The sequence below is a fragment of the Ornithodoros turicata genome, chromosome 1, assembly GCF_037126465.1.
Source record: "Ornithodoros turicata isolate Travis chromosome 1, ASM3712646v1, whole genome shotgun sequence".
Taxonomy (NCBI): domain Eukaryota; kingdom Metazoa; phylum Arthropoda; class Arachnida; order Ixodida; family Argasidae; genus Ornithodoros; species Ornithodoros turicata.
In genome coordinates, this window is record NC_088201.1 from 65659718 (window position 1) to 65673299 (window position 13582).

Sequence of the window (13582 nt, forward strand, 5' to 3'; positions counted from 1 at the left end):
TGAAAGGAGCGCACAAAATGTGACACTCGAGCTGCTTCTCCGGCAAAACGGCTACGCCTTGATCATCATCATCCATTCATCTATGTTGTTGTTGTTGTATTGCACGCTTCACGAGCACAGACGGACAATTACTTTTTAGGTGCTTATCGCAGGTATTCCACACTGCTAATGACATTCTACATAAAAATAGCTGCGATGCACACATCACTGCATAACACAACACTCTGCAACTTACATTATCTATGTTTATTGCATAAACGTGTGACCTGTGCTGCAGAACTGTGTCCTAAGAACAGATTTTGTGCAGCATAAGGGTCACGGCACACATGCAGGCAACAGAGTTAGCAAAAAACGACAATTTTTCTTAGTGTATCATGCAAAGTTCTCAAAGACAGGTACAGTTGTTTGAAATAAACAGGGAGGAAGGGCAGCATTCACTGCAAACAAAACTCTTCAGCGGAGTATATATTATACTAGACACAATGAGTCAAAGTTACATATTGTTCAAATCTTTCACAACCATAGTTATACAAATGAATAAATTTTGCCATTGCACAATTTAACTAGCAGAAGTCTTAGAGTAAGGAGCATCTGAACATATTTTTCTTCACGATGGAAGTTGATGTTCTCAGGCTGGAACATGTAAGAAATGACAAACACACAAAGCCTCGAGAAGGACTCAATGGACCGGTAATCCAGAAGATACGGAGTTGTACAACAACATACTACCATTCAGTCCTTTATCCATTTTGTGTGATGATAGGCATCAGTTAGGTCCTGTATATAGTCTCTTACTACAGTAACATTTTTGGAACATTGAATAGCCTTTTGTGAGGAACACATGAAGCAGCCCATGCATCCATATGCCGATAAATAAGGCCCCTCACATAGTATACCCAAGTAACAAAACTGAGCCGTCACCCTGGTTTACAAGCCGTTCGAGTGTCACGTTCTGAGAGAGAGAGAGAGAGAGAGATAAATACATGATGACGATGATATGGGGATGACTTCCGCTCATTGAGCAGAATGCTACCCCACGTTCTGAAGTTCCTGTGTTGAAGGGCAAATCAGCATCTTCCACGTTTTACAAAGGAATGTCTTTGGCCCAGGAGGCTTCTCAATCTCATCTCACATATCTTTCTTTTCTAAAGAAAACCAAATGTTTTTGCATGTAAAGGACAAATACCGTTATGGATAACTTACAAGTCTAATTGCGGATTGCTTGACCGCCCTTGGCTTGAGGAAGGTTTTATGTTGATGAATGTAGCAGGGTTGGGATCGGTATAGATGAGGGCAACTGTAATCCTTCCCTTAAGCTCGTCCACACCTCCCTGGTGACCGGAACCCTGAGGTACAGCCTCCCAGTCCTCCACGCCGTAAGCAAAGCCAATGAACGCGAGCTCCTCAACATCCAGGCCCGCAGCCTGCGCGTCTGCCTGGGTGTTCCCAAAACGACAGACACATACCTGGTCCTAGCAGAGGGCAAGGAGTCTCCAGCACACATTCTGCGCGATGTGGAAACCCTCCGCGCCTACTCACGATACCTTACTCGTCATCCCGCCCACCACTTGCGGGACATCGACCATGACTGCCCTGCGTCGGCATTCGGTGCCGCTGTCCGGCGACTGAAGGTGTCGGTCCCATCAACTGCGTCTACTTCGTCTTACACCCCACCAATGTGGTCGATGGTCACACCCACCGTGTACACACATATCCCTGGCATCACGAGCAAAAACGACCATCCCCCGCCTGTCCTGCGGTACCTCGTGCTGGAGCACCTGGACGCCCTACACAGCCAGCGACTGCAGATATATACCGACGGCTCGGTCTCCGCGGGCGTCTCCACAGCAGCACTGTTCCTCCCTTCCGAAAACATCGAACAAGCCTTCAAGCTTCCCCACGAAACGTCGCCCACCGAAGCGGAGCTTGTAGCCATTCACGAAGCACTGAAGCTTGTATCCGCTCGTCCACCTGGAAGCTGGACAGTCCTCACAGACAGCAAGTCGGCGCTGGAGGCACTGTCTTCGCCTCGCTCGCAAGTGGTTTCTGACATCCGCTCACTGATCCTGGTTGTGCACAACCTCCTCGTCACCTCCGGCCACTCCGTGTGGTTTCAGTGGGTGCCAAGCCACATTGGCTTGCCGGGAAACACACGTGCCGACACAGCAGCGAAGCGCGCTCATGGCGCAGCTGAGTGCAACATTGTCATCCCGTTATCACCATCCGTCTGCCGCATACACATCCGCCGGCGCGTTTCCTTCGACACCCACCTCTTCATGGAAAACACTGTCGCAGCCAACACCTTCCTCCACCGCATTGACCCGAAGATGGCCTTCAGTGTGTCGCTACGGCTGTCTCGAAAGGAAGAGTCGGCTCTGCATCGTCTTCGCCTGAATGTCGCCCGTACTCCATCGTTCCTGTTCAAGATCAAGCAGCGTCCCTCTTCGGCGTGCCCCTCCTGCTCCACCGACGCCGACACCCATCATTTACTCATGACCTGCCCAAGATATGCCGCTCCTCGGACCGCACTCACGCACCGTCTATCTGCCCTGGGGCACAGAGACCTGTCTTTGGCCACCCTACTGGGCCCCGTAGGGCAGAAGCAATGGGCTGTTACCAGAGCGCTCATATGCTTCCTGGGTGACACTGGGCTCCTGGACTGCCTCTGAGCGGTCGTGTACTCATGCCCCTCTGCTGCCCATGTGCCGCTTGCGTCTTTCTCCCTTTCTGTTTTTTTTTCCTTTTCTTTCTTTTCTTTTTACAAGGAATAGCAAGTCGGCTCCTGCCTGGCTGACCTTTCCTTTTTACCTGCCTCTTTTTTTTTTCGCAATAAACATATTCCCCCCCCCCCTTCCTGGGGAGTTCTTTGACCTGAAGGCATGAGTGACACGTGGATACTATTTCTGTGCCATGAAACTGCTTGAAAAGATCATAGCGGCATGTGGCTTGATGCTATCAATCCCAGGAAGGTCCCACTGCAGGTTCATTGCCTATTGAGAAAATAAAACTGCATGTAGCAACAGAACTTACAGGTCACTTCAACAGGTGAGCTGTACTGGCTGTATATCAGTGACAGAGCGGAGCCCTGTGAACTTCCTTCAGCAATGTCCTGTACAGTACATTGCTGAAGAAAGTTCACAGGATACATTGCACACTGTACATGCTGTTCAGGAGCAGGATCTAAGGCAGCTGAGGGTGCATGCGAGGTATCGAGCACTGGAGCATGGCTACGAGGAGTGTCTCCTGTTCCTGGGGATGCATTTGCTTCAACACATCATGGTGAGCTATAATGTCCAATGAGAATTTGAACTGCAAAGAAATATTCTGAAACTGAATCACTAACACAGATGCTTCAACGGCGGGAAACGCATACCGAAAAGGAAAGAAGAAGAAAAAAAAAGGGGGCAAGAGTCACCTGTACCAAAATGATCTGCTTGTTGGTGGCCATACATAAAGGTACCAGCCCGGTGAAAAATGGGTGTACACATATGAATTTGCAGCGTGGAGATAGCCGGGACAATCACAACTCCGGCCGACGTGCTTGCTGGCCGACGGCGTGCTTGGCCGACTAAATCGTGCGAAGTCGTCTCGTTCGATGCCGTTTCTTTCCGCCATACGACTGACATGAAATAAGTGGGTAAAATTTTGTCACTCAAGACACCGAGCCCAAAACGTGACGACTTATATTGGTGTTGGAAGATGCAAGCATGATTGAGGCCATGGAACGCCAAACGACAATAGAGTGTCGGTTATCCCAACGGGGGGACATTCCCTTAGACTTCAATGGGGACGTTTTTCGGACAGCAGTAACGCCAAAAACGACCCCAGTGGTTGCAAGACCAATTCTGCGCATGCGCATTCGCATTCGCTATGATTTTGGATAGGGCGGCGGGTATCGCATTCGTCTGAGGACGCGGTTTTTCCAGTGTTGCCACACCTACAGATTTATCATGAGATCTACCTACTTTTAAAAAAAAATACATATCTACAGAGATCTCTTGACATATCATGATTTTTTGCTCCAACGAATGGATCACTCAGTGCTTCGCATCAGTTCACAAAACGACCACGATGAAAAATGTCAGCAGAACGCGGGAGTGAGTGTTTTACCGACTGTTTTTTAGAATATTTTCCAGCGTTAATTTGATGAAAACGAAGAAAAGAAAGAGCCTGTCAACGACCACCATAACTGGCCTCCCTGCACACGAAACGCATGCTGTTGGGTCAAGCTGCTTCGCCTTCGCCGTTGACAAGGATTTGATCCGTCGATCACAAAACTGGCGGGGCTCGCCGGAGGAGGACGTCTACGGCGACTGAACCATTGGCGAGCCTCAACGCAAAATCAGTTTTCTTGAGTGTTTGTGTGCGAGTTACCAGTTTGCCTCGCAGACTTGACTGGCTTTGAAGTGAAACCACAACATTTATAGTTCGCGTCACGCATGTACGCTTTCATCATGTCTGTGGAAATAATATATCGAGCTTTATTGTTTTTGTGGTCTATTGTGATCTTCGCTCACTGTGATGGTGGAACGAGCGATAGGAATGTTTCTACAACACGCGATGCGTTATTCATGTATTGGAGCGGCATAGCTGATGTGAATACACATGTCAAAGTATTAAAGTCTACGTGCGGTGACACTTTTTTAATTGTGATTGTAGGGGACACCTAGGTCTGCTACTGCTCTGAAGAAGTATAACTATTAAGTCGGGTTTTGTTTTCGTGATGAAGAAGTCTTGCGAAGTGATGTCGCCCGAATCGATACTACCGTGGCGACACAGTTGGCGCGGCCGCGAAGCTCTCGCAGTGACCCCCCCCCCCCCCCCCGTTGGAACAACAACTTTATTTTCGACCTTGGAGAGTGGGGAGTTTCATCGCCACAGGCGATACTCTACACCATTGCCGGATGGAATGGGGGGAATAAAATAACGACCCCTTCACAACAACGATCGAAGTCCGATGGTGTCCAGAAATGTCAGAAGAGCTTTGAGCGCAGAGCGTTGCTGGGCTGGATTGGGCCAGGGACCACGTGAGAGGGGCTGTTACACGGCGGCTGTTAATGGCGTGAGAGGGGCTGTTACACAGCGGACAAATACGAGGACGGTGATTTGTCGAGCGGGCTGCTAGTGAGAGGGCTGTCGGGAAACTGGCAGGCTGCTCCGGCGAGGGGCAGGATCGCTGCTCCCGCGGTTCCCGTTGGGATACACGACGCTGAGCAACCTTGCAATCCTCTCGGCTCTCGATATGACTGCGAAGAAAGGCCAGCAAGCTCGAAACTGTTTCGGAGCGTTCGTCTGACATCTGCCCCTCAGAGAATGGCGGCTGAAGAGGACTTGAGGGCGCTTTCTCGAGCTGTCGCTGGCGAAACACGACGGCTAGCTCTTCCGGAATACAGCGCATCACTACTCGGTGCAACACGACTTCGTAACGGGACTGAGGAACTCCAAGATTCTGTAGGCAACCGGTTCTAAAGATGATGGTGTCGTAGAGCTCTCCTTGCAACTTCTCTACATCTCTGGCCGAGGATACAGGGGGCAAATTGAGAAGCTTATCGATGTGAGCATCTACGAGCACCGCTGGTCGACCGAATCGATTCTGTAAAGTCGTGATCGCCGTGTCATAATTCGCTTCAGAGATGGCAATTCCCTCGACGGAACGTTAAGCTGGACCCGACAAGTATGACAGTAGATATTTAAACTTTTCGATTCTGGGCAAAGCTTCGCAGTTGTGAATTGTGGTTCGGAAGTGATCCCAAAACGCTTGCCAGTCCTCTGCCTTGCCCGCAAATGTGGGGATCTGCAACTTCGGAAGAGCGACCGTTCTAATGCTGGATGGAAGCTGGTGAGGCTCACGAGGAGCGGATTCGACGGCAGGACTGGGCGCGATAATGCGACGAGCTCTTGCCAAGGCGAGGTAAATATCGTCCTGGTAACGTGTGGCTGTAGTGTACTCATCTTCGAACGCGTCATCGCTGACTTCGTCCTGGGTTTTGGAGTCCAGCTCTCGCAACTGTCCAGCCTTTTGTTCCAGCAGATGAGCGTTATCGGTGATCTCGCTGAGGTTTGGATTATCGGAGATGTGCGGGCTTTCCAACTTGTTGAGGAGCCGTGTCACCGCCGCGCGAAGGACGGTACGAGCCTTCTGTGGACGACTCATTGAAGATGGCGAAGATGGCAGCGGTATCCGAGTGATTCCTTGACGGAAGAGAGCGGCAGGAGACTTCCGGGTTTCGGCACCAACAAATATATGTTACAGGAAGGAAACTCGGAGACCCGCTGTCATGAATATGGTCCCACTTTATTCCAGAGGGGCGGAACCAAACTGCCTGAACGAAGGTACAGGCCCGAGTGCCGGGCTCGCGATCCCTCCTTCTCTTTCGGTACTCGCGTGGGCAGAAACGTCCTCGTCGGTTCCCAACATCCTCCCGGGGGCGGCCGTGGTGTCCTCGTGGGCCTCTAGCAGGTACAGACGCTGAGCAGGACGTGACGTTTCTCTTCCGTTTGCGAGTCTGATAGTGAAGCTCCTGACGATCCCGTCGCGCCCCGGGTGTGTGGCTACAACGATGGCGGTTTTCCACAACAATGGTGGGAGGCGGTCGTCTTCAACGATGACAAGATCACCAGGCTTCAGAGCTGTAGGAAATCCGCCAGCACCTTGGTGCGCAGAACGGAGCTGGAGGAGATATTCCCTTTTCCAGCGCTTCCAGAACACTTCAATGGCTTGCTGGCGTCGTTCGCTCCGTCTGCGTAACGTCAAGGGCGTGCTCTCTTGCTGGACGTTCTCGAGAAGCGGCAGCCTGGCAATGCGACTCCTGACGAGGAAATGAGACGGGGTAAGAGGGAGCACCTCTTGAGGATCCGTGGATATGCTAGTGAGGGGTCTGCTGTTTACGGCCGCTTCGACTTCGTGAAGGATGGTGACCAGTTCTTCGAATGTCTTGCGACTATGGCCGAGGGTCAGTCTTAGGGATGATTTCACCGTGCGGATCATGCGCTCCCACCACCCACCCCACCAGGGGGCGGAAGGGAGGTTAAACCTCCAAGTGATGCGAAGATTGCTGGCGAAATCTTGGACGGGTTCCGTGGACAGGAGAGTGAGGAGGTGAGCGCATCGGTGGAAAGTGCGGGCGTTGTCGGAGTATACAAGTGATGGAACACCGCGTCGGGCGACGAAGCGGCGGAAAGCGAGAAGAAAAGCCGGGGCGGTCATATTTGTGACGAGCTCGAGGTGAATTACTCGAGTCACCGCACATGTAAAGAGGGCCGCGTATGCTTTAGATGAGGCGCTTGAGCTGACTCGGACATACAGCGTACCGCAGAAGTCCACGCCAATGACGTCGAAGGCGGTGGTCGGTGTTATCCGCTCGCGAGGTCGCTCGTCGTACGCCTTCACCTCAAGAACCCCTACCGGACATCCAGGAATGGCGAATGACTCGAGTTCCATTCGGCGCCTCTTCCAGTCCATTTTTACTCGCCGCCACACTACGTCATCATCTCGCAGGCGCGGCTGACCGATACCCGGATACCACCGAACGCTTAAAACATGGCTTTTATGTCGACGACCTCATTGTCGGAGCAACCTCCGACGACGACGCCTTCCGACTCTATCAGGACGCCGTTTCAATCTTGGCCGAAGCTGGCATGGAGCTCCGCAAATGGGCGTCTAACTCCCCAACCATGAATAGTCAGTTTCTACACGACGGCCTTGCCTATGACAACGTGTCGACTCAGCCTATGATCAAGGTGCTAGGACTCCTCTGGCATCGACCCACCGACGAAATCACCTTCGACGTCGGTTCGGTCGTCGTGTACATCGCAGATCACCCTGTAACCAAGAGGACCATTCTCCACGCACTAACCAGCATCTTCGACCCCCTGGGTTACTTGACCCCCTTCACTATATCCTCGCGCCTGTTGTTTCAGTCGTTGTGGAGTCTCGGTTACGGTTGGGATGCCCCGCTTGCTCCCCAGCAACGCTCCGGTTGGACCGAATGGTGTTCGCAGTTACCAACCCTCAACACCATACGCTTGGCTCGCCACCTGACAACGGTATGGGACCTCGCGAATTCGTCTGGCGAGCTTCACGTTTTCGCTGACGCCAGTCCGCGCGCCTGCGGCGCGGCGCTATACCTTCGAACGATCGCCTCCCAAGGCCAGTGGAACTGCAGTCTTCTCATCAGCAAAGGCCGGGTGGCTCCGCTCAAGACCATCTCCCTTCCACGCCTTGAACTCATCGGATGCCTCGCCGCCGCAGGGCTCGCTGCTCAGATCCGGCAACTTCCGTTGCTCACATCTCTACCCACTTATTTTTGGACCGATTCTACAATAGCATTACACTGGATCACAGCCGACCTATCGTCCAAACCTGCCTTTGTTCAGCACCGCGTCACCGAAATCAAACGCCTCTCTGCCGGTCACACGTGGCGTCATTGCCCCGGACAAGAGAACCCCGCTGATCTTGTCACTCGCGGTGTGTCTGCTCAGCGACTCGCCGCCGAACCCCTATGGTGGCACGGCCCACACTGGCTCACCATGCAGGCAGACTCCTGTCTTCTCGGCCCTCTTCAAGCTTCACTCCAGTCCCCCAAGATGAAGAACGCGTCACGCAGACCACTGTCTGCCCCGCTCCCGCGCTCAGGTTACCGTCTATTTTCGATTTAGACCGCTACGGCAATCCAAGCACGGTTCTCCGGATTACCTCTTGGGTACGCCGCTTCGTCGCTAACGCTCGTCACACGGCGTCGCCCGTACGCGGTCCCCTAACCGCACGCGAGCTTGATCAGGCAGAAATCTACTGGCTTCGGCGGTCGCAAGGTGACGTCTTCGTCGGCGAGATTTCAGTGCTTCAGCGCGGCGAGCAGCTCGCTCGATCATCAGCCATCAGACTCTTCCGACCTATATACTGGACGGTGACGGCATTCTCCGTGTCGGTGGTCGCCTTGAAGCCCTTCCCGACCCAAGTAACCTAAAACACCCTATCTTGCTCCCAAGCCATCACCGCCTCACGGCCCTCATTATCATGTATGCCCACCTCCGCCTCTGCCATGCAAGCATTCATACAACGCTCCTCGATCTCCGCGACAGATACTGGCTGCTCAAGGGATGACAAACTGTTAAACGCGTACTTCGTCAGTGCCCGCGGTGCCGCCGCACGAGACTTCGTCCAGAATCCGCGCCTGTCGCCCCACTACCTCGCGAGCGGATAACACCGACCACCGCCTTCGACGTCACTGGCGTGGACTTCTGCGGTCCGCTGTATGTCCGAGTCAGCTCAAGCGCCTCATCTAAAGCATACGCGGCCCTCTTTACGTGTGCGGTGACTCGAGTAATTCACCTCGAGCTCGTCACAAATATGACCGCCCCGGCTTTTCTTCTCGCTTTCCGCCGCTTTGTCGCCCAACGCGGTGTTCCATCACTTGTATACTCCGACAACGCCCGCACTTTCCACCGATGCGCTCACCTCCTCAATCTCCTGTCCACGGAACCCGTCCAAGATTTCGTCAGCAATCTTCGCATCACTTGGGGGTTTAACCCCCCTTCCGCCCCCTGGTGGGGTGGGTTGTGGGAGCGCATGATCCGCACGGTGAAATCATCCCTAAGACTGACCCTCGGCCATAGTCGCAAGACATTCGAAGAACTGGTCACCATCCTTCACGAAGTCGAAGCGGCCGTAAACAGCAGACCCCTCACTACCATATCCACGGATCCTCAAGAGGTGCTCCCTCTTACCCCGTCTCATTTCCTCGTCGGGAGTCGCATTGCCAGGCTGCCGCTTCTCGAGAACGTCCAGCAAGAGAGCACGCCCTTGACGTTACGCAGACGGAGCGAACGACGCCAGCAAGCCATTAAAGTGTTCTGGAAGCGCTGGAAAAGGGAATATCTCCTCCAGCTCCGTTCTGCGCACCAAGGTGCTGGCGGATTTCCTACAGCTCTGAAGCCTGGTGATCTTGTCATCGTTGAAGACGACCGCCTCCCACCATTGTTGTGGAAAACCGCCAACGTTGTAGCCACACACCCGGGGCGCGACGGGATTGTCAGGAGCTTCACTATCAGACTCGCAAACGGAAGAGAAACGTCACGTCCTGCTCAGCGTCTGTACCTGCTAGAGGCCCACGAGGACACCACGGCCGCCCCCGGGAGGATGTTGGGAATCGACGAGGACGTTTCTGCCCACGCGAGTACCGAAAGAGAAGGAGGGATCGCGAGCCCGGCACTCGGGCCTGTACCTTCGTTCAGGCAGTTTGGTTCCGCCCCTCTGGAATAAAGTGGGACCATATTCATGACAGCGGGTCTCCGAGTTTCCTTCCTGTAACATATATTTGCCCGAGTGCCGGGCATATGCGACGAGGCGTCGAAGACTACCCGAACCTTCGTTGTCACGGCATCTTGGCGTATGACTGCATGATGAGGAAGGTAATAGAGATTCGACGTTCGGCTCGACGTGTTGGGCACCTCTTCTGCATGACCTTCTGAGAAGTACTCCGATATCGTGTCATGATATTGCTGCAGGAGATGGGGCTGATCGCGAAGGCGACGAAGCTGCGAAAAGAGTCTGGCCTCTGCAATCGTTCGGTTGTCCGCTAGTTCGCCGAAGCAGGAGTCCTTGATGAGAAGCGGAACTTGATAACGATTGCCTATCTTGGCCACCTGGTGCTCAAACTCATCCAATGCTGGATTCAAGTGCATGGGATCGGAGGGGTCATCGGTGATTCCGATGGCGTCTAACCGCCACATTTCGGCCGGGTCAATGTCGGATTCACATGGCGGTCCTGCGAACGAGAGCGCGGTAGTGACGGCAGTACAGGCTGAGGCGGAGACGGGGTAGGCTCCTTGGACTAGCCATCCAAAGCGGGTTTCGACTGCGGTGAGACCAGCGGTGAGACGGCGAATATTGCCTGAGACGAGTGTCCAGTAAATATCGGATCCGATGACAACACTGATGTGGGCGTCGGCGACGCTATCGGGAAGCGGGGCATCGGCCGCAGCAAGCCCTAGGTCACGCAGTTTGTCGAGGGCCAGTATGTCCAGAGGCTGGGTAGTGACAGAGCACACTTCCGGAACTTCGAGAGCCTCTATAATGAGAGGACAATGAGCGTGATGACTAGTCAAGGACAATGCCACTCTCCGGCAGTGGTATCTGGAAGGAGCCTTGCTTCTGCCAAAGGAGTACACAGTGAGGTCCTCGGTTCCGAGGACGGGACAACCGAGTCTGCAGGACAGGTCCTGTCGAACGTAAGTGCGATGGCTGCCGGTATCAAAGAGCACGCGGACGAGATGGTTGGGTTGCCGTCCAAGTGCCCAGACGCGAGCGGTTTGGAGGAGGACGTGCGTGGCAGGTCGAGTGCACGTAGCCGTCGTGGTGGGGGTGAGCGAGGAGCGTTCAGTTGCGAAAGCGTTTGCTGGGTTATCCCAGCAAACGCTTGGAAGTTTGCACACGGCACCACATACGTGCACGCGCTCTCAGACAGCAGGGTCCATATAACATTTGAAGAACAATATGCGTCAATATAGCCGTAAAGGACTGATATTGCAACGCGAAGCCTGAGGTTATCCGTCAAAGCGAAATCAGGGGCGCGAAGCTGTAGTAGAAATCTATTGACGCAGAAAACTCACGTGACCTCCGTAGCTGGACCAGTGACTGAGGACTAGCCACCCTATTTTTCTTTTCTTTTTTGATTATGTCGCCAATGACGTAAATGACGTGTCGCCCGTTTCTCTCTCACTGCTTTCCTCCTCTCTGCTCTGCTTCCCGTCTTCTTTTGTTGTTCCTTTCACTGTTTTTTTTTGTTCGCGTTTGTCCGAATGTAGTGGGAGTTACAGGAAAAACGACGGAGTTTTGGCTGTTTTTGTCACATTAAGTATTTTACTGTGCGACATATGGTTATGCAGGCAAGACGTACACAGCATGTCTGCGGTAACGAAAACAACATGACATTAATATTGCTCCGGAATTTGCTTGAAGAAGCCTGACGTGTCGGACTGCCTCTGGCAAGGACTGCTACTGGGGACTGGAGCTCGGTGGCTGCAAGATGAAAATTAGTATCAGAAACACACCTACGCTTGTGAAAGTTGCAATGTAAACATAAAGAATAAAGGTGCTATTGAATGCGAAAAATAAGAACGATTATGGTAGTGTTGTGAGAAGCTCGCAGCCATGGGGTGTGATGAGCGACGTTAGTACAAAAAATATATTTTATTGCGCTACTTCACAATGATATATTCAGGCCGAATAGCCTGACAAACTTAGCTTTGGAGCTACGTACAGAACAGCTACTACGTCGTGTCGCACGAAACTTGTCGAGCGAAATCACCGAGAATCAGACTTACTATAGCGTCATACCTTTAGACAGTACGACGTGAGCGGGTATTTAATCATAACATGAAGATGATATTGTTTCACGAAAAGAAATATAGTCTACCATCGTAACTGCAATGCTACGCTATCTGTCTCGGTCACAGCGTATTCCGGTCTCGACTTACAGTGACTGTTGAGCTACTTATTCACAATACACGAAGTGAATGCGGTGTTGTAAGGCAACAAGCAATAACAAATAACTTACCTGTCGACAGTTGTTGAACTGGTATCGGGTACGAGGCGTTCGGACACAGTAATTTTTTTACGCCCTTCCCGGTGTGAAAAGGGTGTACTATGAGGACACACCCGAATTACACTTATACTACACTTAACTAAGCACCCGTGTTGGTGTAAAAGGGGTGTAATGTACCAATACACCCCGATCACACTTATGTTACACACCATGCTAAATTTTGGAACACTCATGTCAGTGCAACAGTGGTGTATGCCGCACAACGCTCAAAGCTCCTGTAGTTTTCTTTTTCATTGTGATAATCTTTGCAATATATATATATATATATATATATATATATATATATAACTTCTTATGTGTGTGTATGGATAACTTGGTACATACAGATGGATGCGAGAAGATATAGACCATAAGTAACGGAGAGGCTTGGGAAGCCGTATAAGGATTAACAACAATTGCTACTTTTATTGCATTATTATTGTTCGTAGGGAACATTTCCATGCTTGCGATTACGAAGGGGACGCTGAATCTCTTCAACGTACTGGATACCTAGTTCAGTGTCGTTTGAAACAAGGTGTAGTGCCATCACAATACCTGTCCACAGCGGGGAAAGAACATCCACCTCAATGGCGCAAAAGTGTGAGTACTTTTCGTTACTGGGGCTAACGAACCGATCTCTCAGTGCATGTGGCCCAAACGCTTATCGCATATTTCACGATTCATAATGCATCAAGTGCTGGTTAGGGGATCAATGCTTTATAGTCTCCCTGTACTCCACGGCATGTCCCGGACCCCGGTCTCCAAACTACGTGGTACACTCTAAACCAGGTAACACATATGTAACGGTTAAGTACCGCTTGGTCACATGTACATTTTTTTAAAATGTACCTCTTAAATATAAGAGGTACACACGCCCTCATATGCGGTACATGCAACGCATAGCGCGCAGCGATTTAGCCCTACCCGTCGGGGTGGTTCGCCTCCTCTACGATATATTAACAGCCCCATGAAGAAATGCTGCACGATAAATATCACAA

General features: G+C 51.9%; 1 long non-coding RNA gene across 1 annotated transcript; it reads right to left on the minus strand.

The window, feature by feature from the left end:
- Positions 1 to 225: 225 nt before the first annotated feature.
- On the minus strand, positions 226 to 1304 carry LOC135399867 (uncharacterized). The gene is made up of 2 exons (XR_010424437.1): positions 1204 to 1304; positions 226 to 1145 (listed from the first exon to the last, which is right to left on the minus strand). It is a non-coding gene; the product is annotated as an uncharacterized LOC135399867 (long non-coding RNA).
- Between the last annotated feature and the right edge of the window lie 12278 nt (positions 1305 to 13582).